This window comes from Xyrauchen texanus, chromosome 19 (assembly GCF_025860055.1).
Source record: "Xyrauchen texanus isolate HMW12.3.18 chromosome 19, RBS_HiC_50CHRs, whole genome shotgun sequence".
NCBI classification, from domain to species: domain Eukaryota; kingdom Metazoa; phylum Chordata; class Actinopteri; order Cypriniformes; family Catostomidae; genus Xyrauchen; species Xyrauchen texanus.
Window position 1 is genome coordinate 35324705 of NC_068294.1, and position 23290 is coordinate 35347994.

Here is a 23290-nt window from a genome sequence, read left to right on the forward strand (position 1 = left end):
GTATTAGTGGTCTCACACTTTGGAAATCTACTACACATGTAAAGGATTGAAAAGGGTGTAAAATGGGTTTCATAAACACCACATTTTGACTGTTTTTAAAGGTCTCACATTTTATTAAACATACAGTATAAAAGCTATTTTAATGTTAACACCCTGCTATAATGTGGATTAACCAAAGTTACTACAGAATTCAACCAATTAAACTTTATAAATGTAAGCTTGCTACACTCTCTTAGACCAAAGGTCTGTAAAGAATAACTCTCATGTTATGATTATGGATTTTACATTAGTTTAAAATTACCCTCATTAAACTATTGAGATTGGATGAGCCACAACATTTAGGATAATATAATTACATTTTTAAAATAGATTAAATTGTGAATGTGCCTCACTTCAGCTTTTAGCTCTGAATATTAGCTCATCTTTCGTAAATACAAAGACTCTAACACCACCCACATGATATCTCTTTGCATGATGTAAACGTCTGTGTGTCAATGGCATGTGGTTAAGTGTCTGATGTGTCAAGAGTTACTTTGATCTATTATGCCAAGTATCCATAGCAAAAATAAAAGACCCAGACAAAACCTACAGAAAACATGGAAAAACCAGTTCCTCCATTCTAGCGTTAAGCATTTCAGATGAGGTTTCTTTTAAACCACAGAGAGCCTTTTCATTCAACAGAGTCATTGGAAGTGTTTGTGCAGCTTTTCAAAGGCTTACTAGTGTCTTTTTATTTCCCTGTAAAACATGATCACGGTCTCACGCAGATGGGAATAGATTGGAGATATACACATCTGGTCCCTGTATCCTGTGGGCCTTGAACCCTTCAGAGAAAGAGAGAGGATTGAATCGAGGGGATGATTTTCTTAAGGGAATTATATTATAATTATTAACTCACCTTTGTGTCATTCCAAACTTGTATGACTTTTCTCTTTCTTCTGGAACACAAGAGGTGAGTTTTTTGAAGAATATGCACTATTTTCCATACAATGAAGGTAAATGAGTCTAGGGCTGTCAAGCTGCATAGTCAAATAGAAAAAGCACCATAAAAGTGGTTCTTATGACTTGTGCAGTATATTTCAAGTCAAGTAAAGTTATTTTTATTTATATAGCGCCTTTCACAACACACATCGTTTTAAAGATTTCCAAGATTTCCAAGTCTCCTGAAGCCATACAATAGGCTTCAGTTCACTGACAATATAGATATCCACCCTTTTTGATTCATGAGAGAAGCATGTTTGCTTTGTGGCAGATTCAATCTTTTGAATCAGATGTTTTTAATGAATTGGTTGTTCCAGTTCACAAAATCAATCTGAATGATTGCTTCACAAACTGGACTGATCCAGTTCTTATGTTCTTACTGACTCAATGACCTCGTTTCCACCTGGTATTAAGATACGTTTGGGGTGATCCGATCACAAGACCAAAATACAGGTCTAAACGAGGTCTAAAAGATTTGTTTGCATACGAATCTGGTAAAAAAAATGCATGTGTCCACATCAGGGGCCTGAGTAACTCTGCGGAAAAAGACGATGACTACCACCCCTGAAGTTCGCGAATTCCAATACAGGGAGTGCTGAATGACTCCAGCCAGGTCTCCTAAGCAACCAAATTGGCCCAGTTGCTAGTGAGGGTAGAGTCACATAGGCTAACCTCCTCAGTAGGGTGTGTTGTGAGTTGTGCGTGGATGCCGTGGAGAATAGCATGAAGCCTCCACGTGCGCTATGTCTCGGGTTATGCGCCCAACAAGCCATGTGATAAGATGCATGGATTGACGGTCTCAGATGCGGAGGCAACTGAGATTCGTCCTCTGCCACCCGGATTGAAGCGAGTCACTATGCGGCGCTAAAACAAGAGTTTAAACTTTGCCGTTTATGAGTGGCTTTAAAACCGTCCAATCAAAATATTAAAAAAAGCAGATACATACACAATCACAAGATCTACACAGATCCTCTTCAGTGTGTCTGATATCAACACAGATGAGAAGCACGAACACCTGAAGCTCCTTTAATATAGGTTATTCACTAAAATAATGGATAATTCTGCTTGACATGTTGTGTTTGTGCTTAGATTACATTTCTATTTCTCCCAGAAACATTTCTAGCAAAAATGTACTTAAAATGTATCTGTTTCTTACCCAAACCTATCATACCACTTCAGAATTCATGGATTTAAACACTGGAGTCACATGGATTAGGATACTTTTATGCTGCCATTATGTGCCTTTTGAAGTGTAAAAATGTTGCATCCATTCACTTGTATTGTATGGACCAGAGCTGAAATATTCTTCTGAAAATCATAATTTGTGTTCTGAAGAAAGAAAGTCATACACATCTGGGATGGTATTAGGGTGAGTAAATTATAAGAGAATTTTCTTTTTTTTTTTTGTGAACTATTTCTTTAAGTACCACATGAGGGGCCACATTGTCCTCCTTTTGAGATACAATGTTCAAAATTGATTTAGTTCTTTTATATTTTAAGCCCAGAAATAGTTGTGTTCTCATTCTAATACATGATGCACAATTTTCTGAAGTTTGTGACTGGTGGAATGTTCTGCTGAAGTATTGCTCTGCAAATGTTGATACTTTTGGCTAAGCATAATTATACATTATTTTATCATCTTTACTTTCCTGGTAATTTATTGTACTAATGAACACAATCTCTACATCAGGGGTCGTATTCTAAAACAAAAACTAACAATATTATTAAAAAATATTATTATTAAATGTATTCTATTACATTAATACTTTTAAAGCTACTCAAGTTATTGTCAAAAGCAGAGAGTTATTTTCTCATTCCTTTGTTATTTGATAATAGTCTTTATATGACATTTGATCTTTAGGCATGAACCTGCATTAGAGCACAAACATTATTGCCTGTCAATCAAACAGCACGCAGCGACGGACGTCAGGAAATACAAATTTAATCTTTTACATTTTATCTAGATCAACCAACCAGTGGCATGCGATTGATGTAATGAACACCCCTGTTCTAGATGTAGAATATAGGCTAAGTACAGAAAATTACTCAAAAGTTTAACATCAATATCGTGGACATCTCTCTTTTTTTTCAGATAAACATCAAGATTGTTTTATTGGCCAGCCCTATTGATAACATTTTATTCATCTCTCACAGCAGCCCGATAATATCAGTGATATATAGTTAAATAAATGCTACATTATAGACACACAAAATCAAGTAAGTTATGAAAGTTACCTTGATATGTTTCTTCAAATTAGAGGCAGGATTAATGCTGATATCTGGCTTGAGCAAGTTAAACTCACATGACACGATGATGCAATTGGCCTTTTTCACTTGCTAAAATCCCTTCCAGGTGTTAAACTGTGCTTGAGGCATCCATAACAGATGGCGCCACGCAGCGAACACAGACGGTGGGAAAATTAAAAGTACAGTTACAGCACTTAAAATGAACGTAAAAGTAAAAGTATACAATATTTAAACTGCTTAAAAAAGTACAATTCTTGGGAAAAAGTAGTTAATTACACTAACGTGAGTATTTGTTACTTTACACCACTGATTACATGATATTTAAGCTTGTTTAACAAACATTAGCAAAGTATCAGGTGTTCAAAACATGGTCAATGATACTATACACCTGTAGCACAAATGCCAGTGTTGCAGATTGTTTTTGAATTGGGTTGTAGGAGACATCTCTGGTGACAGTCAAACACCTGCTCAGCTAACGGTAGCGTTGCAGTTTTTTTCCTTTAATGTCATCTTCCATGCATCTGGCATTGGAATGCCTTTAGTCGGAGATCGGATATATCATATGGAATATCCCACATCCGATTTGATTGAAACGTAGCATCTGTACCTAAACTCATCTTCACCCCTCATCCAAAGAGATTTAGTGAGTTTTAGCTATACATATTAGCTACTTATGTATTTACAGTTCTTTAGGACGCTAGTTTCAGTTGCTTGCCAGCTATTTGCCATCTAGCTAGATGCACAAGCTACCTAATTTAGTTAACATATATTGAGGGATGTAGCTACAGGGCATGTAGTGGCAAATTGTGGTTCCCAAGTTACGTTTTTGCTTGTGATAAACAATGGCGAGCCAGGCCTCATAAAGTTATGTAGCAAATGTATATAAAGTTACATTACATCAACGTTAGCTAATGTCAGCTCAGACATAAATGCTACACACCGCAGTAACACTCCCTCACTTGGGTGAGAGAGCTTGAGATGTGACAGCAGAGAGTGGAGACAGAGTAATGCGCATCCACTTATATGACAAATTTACATTTTTTATAATGTAGGCTGCTTTGCTTATGTTTGGCATTCTTTGTTCTTTTTTTCTAGATTTAGCTATGTGGTTAGCAAATTGCACACATTTATACAAGGCTTGTTGTTGGATCAAAAACAACAAAAAACTCACCATATTGTTTAAGAAAGACAGAGAAAAGTGAAGACTTATGTATTGAATAATTATACAGTACACACACATACAGTATATGGCAATAAAAGAGGTGAATGATTCACATTTGGCAGTGTGGGACTCGCACTGGTCTGGTCTTGGTCTTGACTTGGTCTCAACCCTTCAAAGTCTTGATCTTGTCTCGGTCTCGATACACTCTGGTCTTGGTCTTGACTTGGTCTGGGTTTAGGTGGTCTTGACTACAACACTGCAAACTGATGCTACCTCATCCAGGTAGTCTCAGACCGATTGTTTTGGTCCGGATACGCATGTGATTGCCATGTTCACTTAAGCCTAAACAAACCAAACTGTGGGAGGAAACTAATTCTGAACAAGTTCTGAAAAAAATGCTCCAAACAAGCCAGGTGTAAAATGGTCTTACATTTTGGAATGTATGACATGAAATACAGTACATATATAGTCATATGGACAACTTAAATTATAATTTTATGGTGCTTTTATTGGCACTTTGAAGCTTTACATGCCCAGTCCTCATTCACTTTCATTATTTGTATAAGATTGGCCAAAATGTTATTCAAAAAATACTTTTTATGTTCTTTGGAAAAAAGGTCATAAGGGTTTGAACCGACAGGAGAGTAAGTACAGTAAATGATAACAGAATTTTCATTTTGGGTCTCTTATAATTATTTGAAAATTACCTGGTCTGCTGAACAGATATTAGGCTTCTCGCAGTGGCACAAAAACAAACCGAATGGGAAATTCAAGGCTTATCGATTTTTCCACACGTCTAATTAAAAGCCTTTTTTAAGAAAATCTGTGACTACATTTGTAGATGCACTCGGTGGGTCTCAGGGAATTATGTTAATTGTTAATTTATGAATATAGCTGTGCTCATATAATGCTCAATTAAACATGTAATCATGCAAAGCTCAACATCCATGCTGAAGAAATTACAGGGAATCAGACCTAATCTATCCACGTTTGTGTCTCAGGCCATTTGTATTAGCTTGTTTTTGTTTGTTTTTGTTTTTCATTTTACAACAGTGGCCAGTCATTACTCCAAAATGACTTGTGCTACAAAGGAACCCTGCCTTTAGCCTGGCTAATTGATTAGGTCAAAGGTCTGCGTGACAGTGTGGGGAATGCATTTCCTGTTTCTGCATCTGTAATTCAGTGGTTTCCTCCTGAGTGTTTGCACTGCAGTAAGCTTGAGAAGTGACACAAGCTGTGCAATACACAATTCTGCCAACAAGCACCACAGAGCCATGGCTTTGAAGGCCTTCTGGATCTACACTGCATCCTACAACATCCCAAGACTCAGATGTTCAAATATTCGGATGCCCTACAAGTTCAGGCTGTTTTTTTTTTTTCTTCTTCTCCTCTTGGATGGTTCAGTGGTCAGGTTGAAAGGAAAACAAAAACCTCTAAAATATTTTCTTGGACTCAGCTGGTGATGATGGAAATATTAACCAGTGACGCCAATTTAGCTTTCACGCTTCATGTGTCACATCGTGATCCGTCACAAGACATGCAAGAACCAATGATGTTTGGGGTCATTCAATTGTATGAACCACACCTTTTGTCTTTCACAGAAATCATACAGGTCTGGAACAACATAAGGGCGAGTAAATGATGTAAGTAATTTTTGGGTGGACTATCCCTTAAAGTGAGCTATATTTTGTATGCCCAAATCCACGACAACCCGATCTCATGAGAAGTCATAAGAATAGTACGAGATTGCGAAATATGAAGAAATCGTATGAGTTGGATTGTAAGACATCTACTGTTGTGTACCACATAAAAAAATTTACTTTAACTATATATAAGTAATATTTACATTATATCCATGACGTTAGCCAGAGGGGAACTGGCCCCCACAATGAGTCTGGTTTCCCCCAAGGTTATTTTTCTCCATTAATCAACATCTTATGGAGTTTTGTGTTCCTTGCGATTTACAGCTTTAAAAATATGCATTCCTCTTAACCTTATAACAGCCTGTACATCTGAAAACAAATTGCTTTTGGCTCTCTGTGGACATTACACGCAGAAAATGGAGCTCACATGTGCCCATACACCCTTTAACACTTACCGCTTTGGCCACTGGGGGTAGGTTTTGAATTTCGGTTGGCAAAGACCAATTTCACCTAAAGAAAATTCAACCTACTATTTCCAAATTCACTGTGAGATCAGTCAGATTTTGAAGTAGCATTCTGACAATTTATCATAAGTTTAACCCCTAACCCAAACCCTAAACATAACAAAATTACAGTTTGGAAGGAGATGAGGGAGATGTATTATTACATACATCAGTCTTTTTATTGCAAAATAAGTAACAAAATGTATTCACAGACACTTCATCTGTTAAAAGAAAGTGTTGTATAGGAGGTTAGTAAAAATTTGATGCATTTATTAGATTGATTTGAAATTGCATTTTTTGATTGGTTGTGAGTATGTGAATACATTTGTTTTGGTACAATTTCACCTTGTCATACGAATGATTAAGAATTTCCAATGACAAACACAAGTGACAGTTGTACTTAATTCAGTGTTGACCCCCAATGTCAACACTACATAAAGGCCACATATGGGCAATTTAAGGTTCCCAATCTAAAGAGTCCATATGGCCCTAAATTGGTTGGAAAAGTGACCTGCACAGAATCCATTTGTCCCTGAGGGGCTGTTCAACCAGCAGAAACCAACCAGTCACTATTTCCTCAGTCAGTAGAGCATGCAGCTGCTTACAAACCACAGCTTGCTAAGTAATGGGGTTTAGCTTATATCTTCTCACTGGTGAAAGAGGAAGTATTTCACAAGGAGAAGAAAATGTCATCATGGTTGGGGTTGCAGCAAATGCAGGATTTAAAACGGCCGTGAGCGACAAACCCCACAAAGTGTCCAAGAACTTGTGCTGAATTAAACAGAAGCATCTGTCACTTAAGCTGCATTATCCAGTGTCACACTAAACAGGTTTATGTGAAATAAACGCTAGATGTTTCCTGAGGTATTTGCCTGTTCATGGAGTGCTGTGTGGGATTTCCTGATTGGCTGTCTCTGAGACCACAGACAGCTGCTTTTATCCCATCTCTAGCTCTCATCTGTGCCAGATTCCTGCAAGATCTGAGCCTCTCTATAGATCATATGGTTGATTTTTGGGAATGTTTTAAAAACATTTTCAGAGAGAGATGTAATATAAATCTTCTGACATTAACACCTGAGTCAAAACACAGATGTACTGCTGTGCCAAGAGAGTTAGACTTGGCAGATCTCAAGCGCCTGCGAACTCTTCAAAGAAGAAATTTTGTTTCAACATATAAGAATCAAAACTGATATTGGCTTATGGCTCTTAAATTTTCTTATTTCACTTACAGCTTTTCACAGTTCTTGTATCATATGGGGAAGACAGAAGTAGTAGTTCTCACACTTTGTAGTCCAGAGAATATTTCTCAGGGTGGTCAATTTCTGTATAGGTAAGTCTTTCCACCATTATTTAGTGTTAGAAATAAAAGGTTGAAAATTGTATAACATCGGTTTGCTTTTATGTACATTGCCTTTTACATTTGTGCTGTTTTAAGAATTGTGTTTCATAATCATTTTACTGTTTAAATTTTGCCAGAATAAGCTTTTTAATGGCAGGTTCCATTGGGACAATTTACCCCATATAGTGGGTGGCAATAGGAGGGCACGTTGACACAAAAACGTCAATACAGTATGTTTGCAATGAGCTGTATCTTTTTTTCTTGGCCTACTCCAGTGGAAATATTATAATTTTTATAGCCAAGTCAATAAGGTATATGGTAATAAAACTTTTTACTTTAAATAATAAACTTAGTCTACCCTGAAAAATATTGAGTAAAGTGTGACAACTAATCCCCGTTACAGATCAGTACATTGATATAAACTTGATATACTAACTTTTCTGGAACTATAAAAGTCTGCTTTTCACTTAAAAATTTTTATTTTTTTAACACAGTAACTACAAAAGACCACATGATGATTTAAAGGTGCACTTAGTAAGTAAGTCGATGTATGGTTTACACTGACACCTATAATGCCATTGCAGAAATTCACTCTACACAGTAAACCAGGATTTATTCAATCCATGTATGAAAGTGTCCATTAACAGGACAGTTACTGAGATTGGCAACAGATGTTAAAGAATGCGAAAGCATTTGTAGCATAATGTTGATTACCACAAAACAATATTTGAATTCCTTTTCTTTAAAAAACTAATAAAGCAAAAATTACAGTGAGGCACTTACAATGGAAGTAAATGGGTCCAATTTTTGGATGGTATTATAAGCAGAAATGTGAAGCTTGTAATTTTATAAAAGCACTTTAAAATCATGTATTATTTGAGGGTTTTAGTTTTGGGTGACATTACATCATCATGGCAACGAAAATGTCAAATTGTATATAACATTACAAAGAAAACGTAAGAAAGCAATTTTATTACATTAAAATCATGCTAATACATATATTGTTTACTGCTTATGGTTAACATTTTTAAAACAGTGACTATTTTGACATTTACGGATTGGCCCCATCCACTTCCACTGTAAGTGCCTCATAGTAACTCAGGGGGCAACATTACGCCACAAATGCTGTCGATTGAGCTTATCTTGTATTAAACCCTGAATATTCCATTAAGGTAAGTACCATTAACCACTGAACCTTTTTCAACTGTAGCATTTTTACATTCTTTTACCATAAAAATTACAGAAATGCACAGTGTTGACTTGATAAGAATTCTTATAAATAACATAAACATTTGATCACTTTTGGCAGTTTTCTCTATAATCTCTCGTATGTGTCTGTTTGTGTGTGAGTTTAGTACACAGAGCATGTATAACAGGCATTGCACTCAAAATCAATAGCCTCAAGTGATTGGATAATTGAATGTGTAATTCTGTATGTTTGTGGTGTGTATGATACTGTTTAGAATGGGAATATGCTTCAAGCAACACAGTCCAAATATCAGTCATCTCATTTGTTTAACAATCCTAAAGGATTTGTCATGAAAACTGGAGAGAGAGAAAACTATGTTCCTTGCCATTTTGGTTCAGCAAATATTTTAGCAAAATAGATGGCTTGTGAAAGCTGATCCACTATGTGGCATGTTTTGATGTATAATAAAAAAATGTAAATTGAGGGGAAGTGTGGTTCAAAGCTGTAATGTAATGATGTGGTGAGTATATCTGGAGGGCAGAGCCAATCTGTACCAGAAATGCAGCAGCCCCCTCTGAAAATATTTGAATGAGATATCTGTTTCTCTTCCTAATAAATACAAGTAGAGCCTTTCCATTGATCTTAAACACCCCAAGGGCATCTCAGGTCTCCCAATGGTATCTCCATTATTAGTGAGACAGGAATTCCTGTGTTTCCTGTCCCAAGTATGACAAAATGCTTTGCAAGTAGACTAGGGGCAAGGGGAGTCTTTTGAGTCATGCACATGATAAACTCTGAATACAAAGTGGCCCATAAATAACATTTCTGGCAATGGTGAAATCAAACTACATATGATTAATGGCTGTTTTGTCTAGACTATCAACAGAAATCACCAGGTTTGTGCACCATTTCGAATTTAAACGATAATGCCTTTTAAATTCCAATTCAAGTTCTGAATATAAATTTAGGAATTAAAATAGAATACTATTGAAAGAAATTCTTATAACTGCTGAAAGTGCCGTTAGTATGCATTAAGCATAGGTATGTCATCATACACAACAAATGGAGTATTTCCAGAAAAATTTGACATTTTTTAAAACATTTTGTGGATCAGGGTGGCAGAACACTTCATTTCACATGCCATTAACTGTGTTGAATGTCTTTGAATAGCAATTCAGGAAATTCCTATCATTGTCGTTCCAAATCAATTAGAATTACAACTCTTGAGCTGAAAGGGAGCCAATTCTGGAATTCAGATATACGCCAAAAGCTAATACTGTTACAGTTTACAAATCATAAAAGTCCTTTGCTTAGCCCTGTAATCAATATCAGGTGCAATGTATTCACTGTTATTGACTGCTACACTTGCTCTTAAAACACAACTATGGCTTTGTCCATTATCGGCTCCCACATCAATCAATATTCAACGTTAACCAGAGCACACTTTTCCAGAGCAAAGGCATATAATGAATGTGCCTTTACGTTAATGAGCCCTAAAGCTTCTAAAAATATCTCAAACCTTTTAATTCAGCAGATTAAATTTATCAGGTGCCCTTATAGTCTCGGTGGCTAGCTCTATTCACAGGATGTCACTGAGCTCAAAGCATTCCTAATTAAGGTGACTTCATAGGTAAGTGTCGTCGCATTTTGTCGAAGTGAGCTCAGATCATATAAGAGTAATTAATCAGCAGAAACTAGGCATGGCTTACAAAGATCTCCATTTAAAAGAGAAACATCCACTTTGTGTTATTATGAAGCTGGACTTTAATCTTATTCCTATTACCAAAGAGCAATTTTCTTTAATGAGCATAAGTAGTTTTATTCTATATACAGGCAACTGGGCTCATATAGGGCGACTATTCTTTGCCCATGCTGTCCAGAAACTAATGCAATATTAATGATGGTTAACAACTTGTACCAACTTTCAACAACTACACATGGCCCATTATTGGTGTTTGCCAATGTGATTTTTCAAAACCTAACCTAACCATAAGTATTAAACTTCAATGTGTAAATTGTCCCGACAGTTTTTGCTAGGGACATGAATGATAGCTTAAAACATTTGGCTTATTGAGGAGAGACGTGCTTTTACTTTTCCAAATGATCTGACCATTTTCACCTGGCAGACCATAAAACAGGTGGAAAAAATCTCATCGACTTGCATTGAAGTTCGACCCCAGCAATATCTAGGGACCAAAATATCACAGAGACTTGGGCAGTGGGCTCTTTTGACTTGGTCCAATAAGAAACATTTATAAAACAACCTAGTGTTATGGCGGCAAGTTTTGCACGGGCAAGCATATTTTCTTTAGAAAATGTCAAAATGTAGTCTAGTGTCGGGGATTTGTTAATAGCCACAGATGAAGGGAGTATTGAGTTCATAAAGTTACTAACATCAGCTTATTGTTCATCAGTCAAGAGTGACATCTACTGAACTGCTCATGCCATTTCCATTGGCTCCTTCTTGTCCAAGAAAGTCAAAATTGAAAGAAATCAAAGAATTGTTGCATTTGGAGATCCATGTTAATTCTGTGGTGGACCAAACATTTCTGAAATCATTGCTTTATGAATGACCTTTTGTGCAACATAAAACCCAGCAAATGGCTCGCCCGAGGACAAGAAGGAAGTTATATCTTATCTTTGTAGACTATATCACCGACCTACTAAATAGACTCCCAGAATCGGTAATTGTTCAGTGTCACTCCATTTTTCATCGCCCGACTTTAAAATGCCAAGCTAAAATAAAGTCTAGCTTAATTTAACAAGGAACCTGTTGTACTGAATTAGAAACCCAGATAAGAAGATAGACCACTGAATGACTGACATGTCTTCAATGCCTTTTTACACTACATGAGTCAAACCACATTTTTTGGTCTCAGAGGGACAGCTGTGGCCTGTGCAGATGAAATCATCTGTGTGGGCACACTCCAGTTCTTTTGGAGAAACTAGGCTTTATTTTGTTTTTCTATGATTCAAAATTGGATAGGGTTGGACAACTTCAGCAAATGTCAACATATTCCAAAGGTTTCAAGCCACTGTTGAGAAAGCAGAATAATGAATGAGAGGGAAACCAACAATGCATTTACTGAGATGAAAAAAATCCAAAATGATGAAAATGGAAAATAATTGCCTCTTAACCTCCTCCTTGGCTTTCTATTCAGAAGAAGAAAAAACACACAGTTAGGTGCAAATATACACTTGTTACACTCTAAAAATACAAAATTGTGTAATTTACCTACCCTCATGTTTTTACAAGCTTCAAACAAGAACAAAATAGCGCCAAGAAAATAGTCCACATGACTTGTGTGCTATTTTCCAAGTCTTCTGAAGACATGCAATAACTTTGTGTGAGGGACAAACTGAAATTTAAGATGTTACTTACTGATAATCTTGCCCTCATTCAGACTTCTGCATACTCAAACATGGAGAACCAATGGTGATCGACATTATTAATGTGAAACGCAGGGCAAGAGCTATGGCAGAGGGGAAGATTAGCAGTGAATAACAACTTAAAGGGACAGTTCACCCAAAAAAAAATATTCTCTCATTAATGCCATCCCAAATGTGTATGACTTCTTTCTTTTGCAGAACAAAAACAAAGATATTTAGAAGAATTTCTCAGCTCTGTAGGTTAATACAATGCCGTAAATGGTGACCAGAAATTTAAAGCTCCAAAAATCACATAAAGGGCACATAAAAGTATTCTACGAGACTCAATATGCAATAAGTTTTCTGAAGCAACACTTTGGGTGTGAAACAGATCAACATTTTAATCCTTTTTTACTATATATCTCCACATTCACTTTCAAAATGTGAACGAATGTGAAGGTGAAACTGGAGATTTACAGTAAAAAATTACTTATATATTGATCTGTTTCTCACCCACACATATCATATCTCTTCTATAGATATAGATTTAACCACTGGAGTCTTATGGGCTACTTTGTGTGATTTTTGGAGCTTCAAAGGTCTGGTCACCATCCACTGACATTGTATAGCGCTACAGAAAATCTGTGTTTGTGTTCTGCAAAAGAAAGAAAGTCATACACTTCTGGGATGGCATAAGGGTGGGTAAATGAACAGAGAATTTTTCTTTTTGGGTGAACTATACTTTTGAATTTCTGCCAGTTTAGCACACTTTAGGGTGCTTTTTGATCCTTTTTGGAGCTTTGAAGTAAAAATAACAACCCACTTTCATCATATGGAAAATTCAGCTCGAACATTCTTCAAAATATATCCTTTGATGTTTAACGAAACACAGAAAGTCGTATGGGTTTGGAACGACATGAGGTCAGAAAAGTCAGAAAGTCAAAAGACGGATCTCCCACCTGGAAGTTTTTTGACAAACGTCCACAATTTCAAGAACCTTCCAGAAATATTTTGTTTCAAGCAAATTAATCCATCCAGAACAAACGTGAAACTGTGTCTCAATTGCAAGACATTCGTACTCCAATTCTATTGCACTAGTCTGAGTGTTTATTTCATAGGAGTCTGGGTAGTTGTACAAATTAGCTATCCATCAGCTCGGCAGGACAGGAGCAGTCAGTCACTCTACTTTACAATCTCCCTTCTGAGCGCTCATGGCTTTCACAGCGCTAACGGATTTGGACAGCTCACTTCTGATGGTTTCCATGTGCTTCATTCTTCAACTTAAGAAACTATTCCAAGCAAAGCAGCTCCATATTTAGTTTATCATTGTGCAGTGTCTGCAGAATCATGTACATATGTAAAAAAATAACCTCTGCAATAATGCATACTAAGCATGTCTTACCAAGTGGCCGAGCACAGAGGTTAAAGAGACAGATGTCTAATTTAACAACCAAAACAATGTATGCTAATTTACAGACTGATATTAACAGCACTTGCAAGGCAGCACAGTATTGACATTCCTCAGACATTCTGGCAAGAGATTGTTCTAACCCTTATTATTAAAGGTTTAGTTCACACAAAAAAAATTATAATTCTATTATTTATGTCGTTCTATAAAACTTTCTGATTTTTGTGGAACACAAAAGGTGTTTTGTGGAACACAAAAGGTTAGGTATGACAGCTTCAGTTACCCTTCACTATCATTGTATGAAAAAGATGTGCAATGAAACATAATGGTGTCTGTGGAAAACATTGTGGCTATGATTTCCTTTTGTGTTCCACAGAAGAAAGAGAATCATATAGGGTTAGAGCAATCTATTAAAATTCTGCAATTAATTCAGACTCTATACAAATATATTTTTTTAGATGTTTTGGCCTATTTCTGTTTATGTAAACCTTATACTTTTTAAGAAATGTAAGATTAAAGTTTGAGAATATTTTATTTAACATGAAATAGAATAAAGAAATAAGCCTGAACTCCAAGGTTGTTAATCGATTTCATGATTTCATTATTTCATTATTATTATTATTATTATTATTATTATAATTATTATTATTATTATTATTTCAACTTTATATTTAAAAATGGGTTTTAATATTATAATTTCTGGTGAAGAACTACAGTATGAACAAATCCTAAGGAGAGACATCCAATAATAAGAGAATCACTGTAAACAAACCGTGGCAAGAAAATCTCTTCAGCGATTGCCCACTCCAAATAGTTTCAATAGTTTTATATATTTCCATAATTTTTTAAGTATATTGCATCATTCTATTGACATATTGCGTAGAATCCCTAATAAAATACATTAATTGCACAGTCTTGTACATAATTCTTTTTGTCCGTTTTTTGCTTCAAATCAAAGTTTGTAATGTTGTGTTTAACCTCAGAGTTGGTTGGTTTGGTTCACGGCTTCTTACGTTTTTATGAAGGATAAATACAAGATAGCGCCATTGATGGCAGCTCTTGGTGTGGAGCTCTCCAATTCTTTTGTTGTTCTTTGTCCTGTGTTTAGTAATTTCCAATTAGTTTCAACAGGGATAAACCACTGAACATTTGGTAGCACATACCAGACAATCTTTTTTGACTATATGGATGTTTTGCTTGTGCTGCTGAGAATTCATCTAGCGAATCTCCACTCTCTTCCTAACAAAATCTCCTCACCCGTACAAACAAGGACTTTAAAACTCTGCTGCACTGTACTTCACAGAAACCACAGCGTGTTACATCTGCCGGGCTTCCAGCTGTTCAGAGCGGATCACAATGGGGAAAACGAGATGTGGTGGAACATGCTTTTACATCAATGAAAGCTGGTGTATAGATGTAACGTGGTTAAAGAACATGTGTTGTCCTAATTTGGAAGCACACTTTATCAACTGTAATCCTTTCCACTCGCTGCGGGAGTTTTCCTTGTTTATTCTGGTGAGTGTTTATATTCCTCCACAAGTGTGTGTGAGTGCAGCTCTGCCACAGCTGGTTGATAAGATCACAGACATGGAACAACAATACCCAGACTCACTTAATATTACTCTCTGCGATTTTAACATAGCCAACCCGTGAACTGCCAAAATACAGACAGCACATTACATGCCCCACCAGAGACAGAAATACAATGGATCACTGCTCCACAACATTAACACCTCATGCAACCCCTCTCCTACCCCCTCCTGCTACACAACCTGCACTTAAGGTCTGTGAAGAGGATGTGTGCCGGTTCTTAAGGAAACAAAAGACAAGGAAAGCGCAGGCCCAGACGGAGTTTCACCAACATGTCTAAAATCTAGTGCTGACCAGCTGGCCCCCATCTTCACACAGATGTTCAACAGATCACTGGAGCAGTGTGAAGTTCCCTGCTGCTTTAAATGCTCCACCATCATCCCTGTCAAAAAGAAACCCAAAATCCTGGGACTTAATGACTGTAGACCCATCACCCTGACGTCTGTGTTCATGAAGTCATTTGAGAGACTGGTGTTGGCCCACCTGAAGGACATCACTAGACCCTTTCTGGATCCCCTTCAATTTGCTTATCGAGCAAAGAGGTCTTGGGATTGCATCATATCCTGCAACATCTGACAAGACCAGAAACATATGCAAGGATCCTTTTTGTGGACATTAGTTCAGCTTTCATTACTCTGGATTAATTTAACCAAATCTCTGTAACGTATTCTATTAGATTACTCAAGGTAAGTAACGTATTCTAAATACTTTGGATTACTTCTTCAGCACTGGTAGATTTTTTCACTTGTTTTGACTATAAAAACACTGCTAGTACAGTAAGACAAAATACACATGTTAAAAATACATTCTCTGAAAAACCTAAATATCTTATGCTGTGTTGTTTCTAAAACAAGATAAATCAAATTGATTTTGTTTTAGGGATTTTTAAATATTTTTACGAGAAAACAATACAACATTTTTTTTATCAAGAATATGATTTTTGCCCTAATAGAAAATAGGTCTTACTAGAAAATAGAAATTATGATCTAACATGAATTTTCTTGATAAAAAAACATGATCGTTCCTGGTAACGTGCATGAAAATGCCTAGAAATAGCCTTTTAGCTTGGTGTAAAGCTGAAAATTTACACAAGATTTATTTCTATTTCTTCTGCTCCAATCTTACATCAAACTTACTTCTCTGTCTGCTCGTATGAATGTAACACATCGTAAGAAAGTGTTTCACATCTGTTCAAATGCACTTTGGATTGCATCATTAATATGTTTTCCATCTGAAAGGACTAAATATTAAATGAAACAAATGTAATCTCTTCAGTAATCAAAATACTTTTGAATGTAACTGTATTTTAATTACCAATGATTTCAATTGTAACTGTATTGGAATACAGTTACTAATATTTTGTATTTTAAATACGTAATCCTGTTACATGTATTCCGTTACTCCCCAACCCTGTATATATATATATATATATATATATATATATATATATATATATATATATATATTATTATCTCTGTCTTGTATTGTCTTTGCACTGGAAGCTTCTGTCACCAAGACAAATTCTGTGTATATGTAAGCACACTTGGCAATAAAGCTCATTCTGTTTCTGATTCTGGAATCCTTATGAAATAAAATTTATTGGAAAAAACCAAGATGGCTGAAAAAGTGGATAGTTCTTAATTTTTAGTTAAGAACAATCCATTTTATAATATTCACCATTCAAAATGTAACAACAGTAAAGGCGTCATCTTAATATTTGGATACCTAATTGTGACAGCTCGTCTTCCTTGCATATATTTAGCCAAAGCTGCCTTTACACTGCACAGTGACTGTGTGAATTCTTGCAAGCAGCTGACTTTTATTAAAATTAGTGTGCTTAGTATTCCACAAAGGTGTATTTAGTAACTTTTGTCTTTGTGTCATCTTGGACTTACACTCACACCTAGCGGTTTGGATTCAGCATCATTTAAAATCAATAGTTTTCAGTTTCAGATGCCATTGTAGAAATATAGTTTTCACAGTTAGCCATGATTAATTAAATCAATTAATGAAAGTGTCAAATAACAGGGCGGTTACTGAGATTAAGCAAGTAGTATTCGGCTGGTCATGTGATTCTAAAATGGCAGCCCCCATGTGCAGTCTCTCACCATGTAGAATAAATCAGCTTTTATAACGTTACTGATATGACTGATACTGATTTGTGGTCTTCATTTTAAAGTGAGTGGTCATGATTTCCCATATACATTGCAAATTGCAATTCATGTCTTTAGAAGTTACACTTTTTTAATGAGGACAAATTACACCTTTAAAAAGTTCTGTAAAAAATGAAAAAGCTATTAGAAAGTACAGCAAGATTTTCTGATTCAACCAAATTACTTATTAATAGATGCAAACATGGCATCCACACATTTTCTTATATACCTTTACAAGCAACCATTGACGACCAAACTCTCCTATCTTCTGTGCACTATAAATACTGGTGATATAAGACACAAAGTTCTGCATATTTTTGTCGCACGAGCACAGGGATTTGTTTTAATGCACTGAACTGTAAATAATGTGTGCAAATAAGAACATGCTGAATGCAAGTCAGTTACGCACCAAAAAAGGGAGAGCATATATATTCATTAGTTACAGCAAATACAGATAAGTCCCTGGCCTGGGTATATTTTCAAATATATCCAATTTGATTTTAATCGCACAATGTAAATTGTGTTATTTCAGCATCTCCACTTGAGTTGGAAGTGATCATAATGTGCTAGCTATTGACTCCTTTCAAATCACTTTCTAAAATGTATATTCTATCCTTTTGGCCTGGGGGTTTGTCAGAATAAAGGCTACTTTCTTTCTGTAGTCATAATTATCTTTCATTTGAGAGTTGCCCTACTCCACTCCCGCAACTTTACATCTACATCAGCCTGTTCCTCCAGGGGTATGCTCCCTGACCCCTCTTGCTCTGTGAAGAAGGAAGTCTACTAGTTGTGTGGCATTATTCACAGTGGGTCATTCTGGAAGAATATTTCAATGTAGACTCGAACATGCTCTTGTGGTGCTGCTGGCCAGAGCTGTCGGGACCCAGCTGGCTTTGTGCTGCCAGTTACATCCAGCAGTAATCTCTCAAGGCATAACCCCAGATGTCTTTCCCTTCTGCCCTGTAATTCCCCTCTTTTTTCCTCACAGGATGTCCAACTTGTATTATAGCCTCATTCAATGAAACAACATCCAAAGGGAGCAGAGGCAGACACAGGTTCAGAACAGAGACGCACAAACAGAGATTGTTTGCAGATGAGTTTTCAAGGCCTCCAAAAACAAAAGAAACATTATTATTTTAGCTCTATTTGGCATTTAGTGAATGTGCATTTAAAAAATCATCCCAAATAATGATTCATTGGCAATTAAAGAAAAAATTATCTAACCTATTATCATATAAAGGAGTGGAGCAGAGAGAATTGTGCAAACAGTGTACGCAAAAAAAAAATGACCAGTTTCCTAATATAAACTTCATTAAATAACACAGCAGGATTTGAACTATTTTTTTTTTCACGTTTTCACAAGAAAATGCAATTTGCGCCTTTTCGGTGCAAAACTCACTACCGCAATGGAAGGGAGGTTAAAGGCGTTGCTCATGGTGTTTTTTAAGTGTGTTGCTATGCAGTTTCTGGGGTGTTCTAGGGTCAAAAAAGTCAAAAGAGTCCTCAAAAGTCTCCATGATGTTATGATCCACCTTCAATGGAGGTCTATGGCAGTTTTGTAGTACTCAAGACCAGACTCGAGTCAGCGTCCAAGACCATATTTTAATATACTTGGTCTTTTCATGGACTCGTGAGCAATTTGACTCAGTCTTGAGTCAGGCTTGAACAAGTGTGGACTTGAACTTAACCCCAGGTCCAATCGAGTCCCTTTTCTAAATACACAGTGAAAGCTTTGACTTATTAGACAAACATTTTTGACTGACAATATCAGAGATCTTCACGTTTGTGCTGCATTTTAATCTGCTGTGTAGAATCAGAACTAGTGATGCCCAGTTCACAAATAAATCATTCTATTGACTTGGTACTTTTCAGTGAAATGGCCAAACAGGTTAGCAAAAAGGTCTGAATTGATTAGCTATTCAGTCTGATTAGTTTGATCTACTATCTCACTAAATAATTTACAACAGTTTCTCACTCATTAAAACAGCATCGGATATTTTAGAAAACGTAAAACAAACATCTTGTTAATAAGGGGCTGTTCGCACCAAACGCTGTGTTGCATCCATCCATCCATGCTTTTTTCAGTTGTTTTTCTATGTGAACATGCTAAACGGATGTCTTTGACCACTGCATTATGAACTGCTGTGTTTTTGGTGTATAGTGCAGAGGTGCCACAAATTTTTTAAGCTCTTTGGTCAAGATAAAAAGAATATAATTTGTTAAAAACATGACTCAAGACACCTGTATTATACTCTTCTCTGATAGCACACGTACTATACCCAGATGTCTATTTGATGTGTGTTTAAATCTGAAAGACATCTATTTTACATTGTTTCCTCTTCTGCAAAACGTCTATAGCACGTATGTCAATAAGTATGTCTCGGATGTCAATCAGACATTTCACAAATGTCTTTGAGACGTTTATGATTTAGAATGATTGTAAATCTGCACATCTTTAAGATGTTTATCAGATGTTAGATACTTTCCAGATGAAAAGATCTAAAACAAACTTCTCGGAGAAGTACATGTGCTTTCTGGGTTTGTTGCACTGCGTTGGTCTGAACGGCCTCTAGTCTTTTAGAAATACTTTAGCCATTAGTTACATGAATGCTACACATACTGAAGAAAATGTAAAAAAAATACTTCTCTCAGTGTAATCAGAACCGAATGGTTTCTGAAAAAAATCAAACGATTTCTGTGAGTACCAGAAGTGCTTTCTTCACTTTCAATGAATGAAATGTAGTAGTGCAAATGAGGAAATTGTTAACAAATTGAATGCAAATGTTTATATTCACTTTCTGCGTAAACATTGTCATATTTAATACATTATTTTTTGGCTTTCAGGCCCATTTTAGTTATAGTACAGTAATACTTTATTTTGTAATGCAGAAATGTTTACTTGACTTAAATTAAGCTGGTAGTTTGTATCGCCATGCTAAGCCATATAAGCACTTTGAACATTTTATTTGAGTTTTTCACTGACATTTTGTTCACACAGACATGTCGTAATTGTAATACCAATTTGTTCACTTAACCTACAATGTGTCATTTATTTAATTCAATGTATTTTATTCTCAACTGGTAATATTGTTTAGCCAATATAAGTTTAAGAAAATAATAAATGAGGTTTATTTGATTTTTTGCACCTAGAGTCAATAGTTCTTTGAACAATACATTCATTAAAAAAAAACTCTTATCTTAGACTCGACCCTCTTCTGGTCTCGGTCTTGACTCAAACACAACCTACTCTATTCTTGGACTGGACTTGGACTCGGATGAGCTGGTCTCGACTACAATACTGGTGTAATTAATTTTTTGGTCTATTTTGTCGTCCACCAGATGAAAATCTAGTCACTTAAAAAGTAAAAGCACACCTCCTCTCAACAAGTCACATTATTTGAGGTATCATTCTTGTCTATAGCAGAAAGATGGGTGCTGTACTCATCGAAGATTTAAGTAAAAAAAACAAAATCAGTCATAGTTTACTGATCCTCATGACATTCCAAACCTGTATTACTTGAGAGAAGTTTGTTCATAGTGACTTGTATGTTCAGGTGTTGTTTAAAATGCTAAACAATGCAATTTCTGGTTTGAACAAGCAAACCACTGTGAACAAGCTTCTCTAAAAGTGCTCATGAACCTGCAATGGCTGTCAAGATTTTCACACAAAAATGACAAAAATTTTTGGTTGTTTCTCACAAACCCTATAGCTTGTAATATCACACACGACTCGGATAGACTACTTTTATGGTACTTTTGGGCTCTGCCTTTAAAGTGAGAAACTATCCTGCACTGCAACACATAATATAATTTTAAGAAATATAAAGATTTTGTGTTCTGAAGATGAAAGTGGGTTTGGAAAGTCATAAAGGTGACTACATTTCTGGGTGCACTACTCCTTAGAGCTTGAGTAACTGTTAAGCACCACTTAAAAATACAGCAGTAGATTGTCAAAAAAAAAGGAACATTTGAAATCTTAAAAACTAGAAGACTCTGTCATTATGCTTAGTTTTGCTTTGAGAAGGTACCCGATTATGCTTTATTTAGTGTCTTCTCCACTAAATGTTTAATTATGTTGGCAGATGTGACTGATGAGGAAGACATGTATAAATTGTCAATAACATCATCCGTGAAAAGAACAGCAAGAGTGAGTGCTGCGCAATGAATTTCATAAACCGCGGCTGAGAGTATTAAATGCTGGAGGATTATGACAAGATGTATAAAATGGGATTGCCAGGATTTTCATACTTTCCTTAACATGGCAGATCGTCCTCACTCGACATCAAAAGAGAATTGTGGGGGGAAATTCATCAGCTTGGCAAAAAAAAACCCCGGTAGCGCTTACGACAGATCTGACATCAGTGAGATGAGAAGACCCCAGCAGACTCTAATACAACTTCAATGACAAACTGCAGGAAACCAGAGATGATTGGATGATGGTAAAGCCAATACTAGAGATTTCACCCAATCATGCATAAGATTATATTAGCAGATTACAAAGTTAGCTGGTCTGGAGTACTTTAAATTTAACATGAATCATCACTTGCAACCAGTGTTGGGTAAGTTACTCTAAAAACTGAATTACTAACTATTAAATACATTTTTATATTTAGATTACTGTACTAATTACTCTGAAAGTAACTGCATTACTTATTACTAATTACTTTCTAAAACCCTTATCAACCTCGACCAGATGAAAAATACAAGGATAGACATGAAACTGTTTCAATTCTTTCAAGTAAATCATAAAATCAAGATAAAATCATGAACTGGCCAAAGAATTTAAGGCGGCAGCATTCATTTAGAAATATATTTTAACATTAGATGCTAAATTTCTATTTTAAATTCACTATTGTTTATATAGAATGTTCTATAGTCTACAGCATTAACGCAATTACATCAGAAGTATCTATAATTAAATAAGAGTAAACTTTTATCTTTTAGCTTTTTTTTATGAAAAAGCTATTTAATTACAGTAAATAATTACTTAGTAATTACTGGCCCAAACGTTGAGTGGGGGTTGAGGGTTCGCTGTCCTTTTCTGCATATCGCGGCGCCGTTTTGTGGTCCGTTCTGCATAACGCGGAGGCTCATTTTAGTTTATCGCAGCCCGTTCGGCCAGTTTCGCAGCCGACCCACCGGCCCGTTTGGTTCTCTCGATGGCCAGTCCGCCCCTGATTGGCCCCAAAGTGCGTCGGCCCACCAGGAAAATGCCCAGTATTTTTAAGGTTTATTGGGCAGATTTCTGTGCATACCTTCAGATTATATCCTGCAGACACCCCTGTCCAAGTGTTCAATGGAACTGTCTTGCATGATCTGTCTTAAATACTAATTAAAAAAATATTTACACATTCTAAAGATTGTAAATTGTATGCATAGTTTACACTTTAATTTAATTAATCATTTAATGGATACTTGGACACCAATGTTTTAGTGCTGTGGGTGGAATTATCAGACGGTCCCTTACAAGCACTAGTTAAAGAAATAATTGACACAAAAATTTAAATTTGCTGAAAGTTTACTCACCCTCGTGCCATCCCAGATGTATCAGTTTCTTTCTTCATCAAAACAGAATTTAAGGTTTTTAAGATTTCATTTGAGGCCTTCTCCTCTAAACAAGGTAAGTAAATGTACTCCATTTTTGACGGTACCAAATACATATTTAGGGTGCATCAAAATAATCCACACGACTCCAGTCGACAAAAA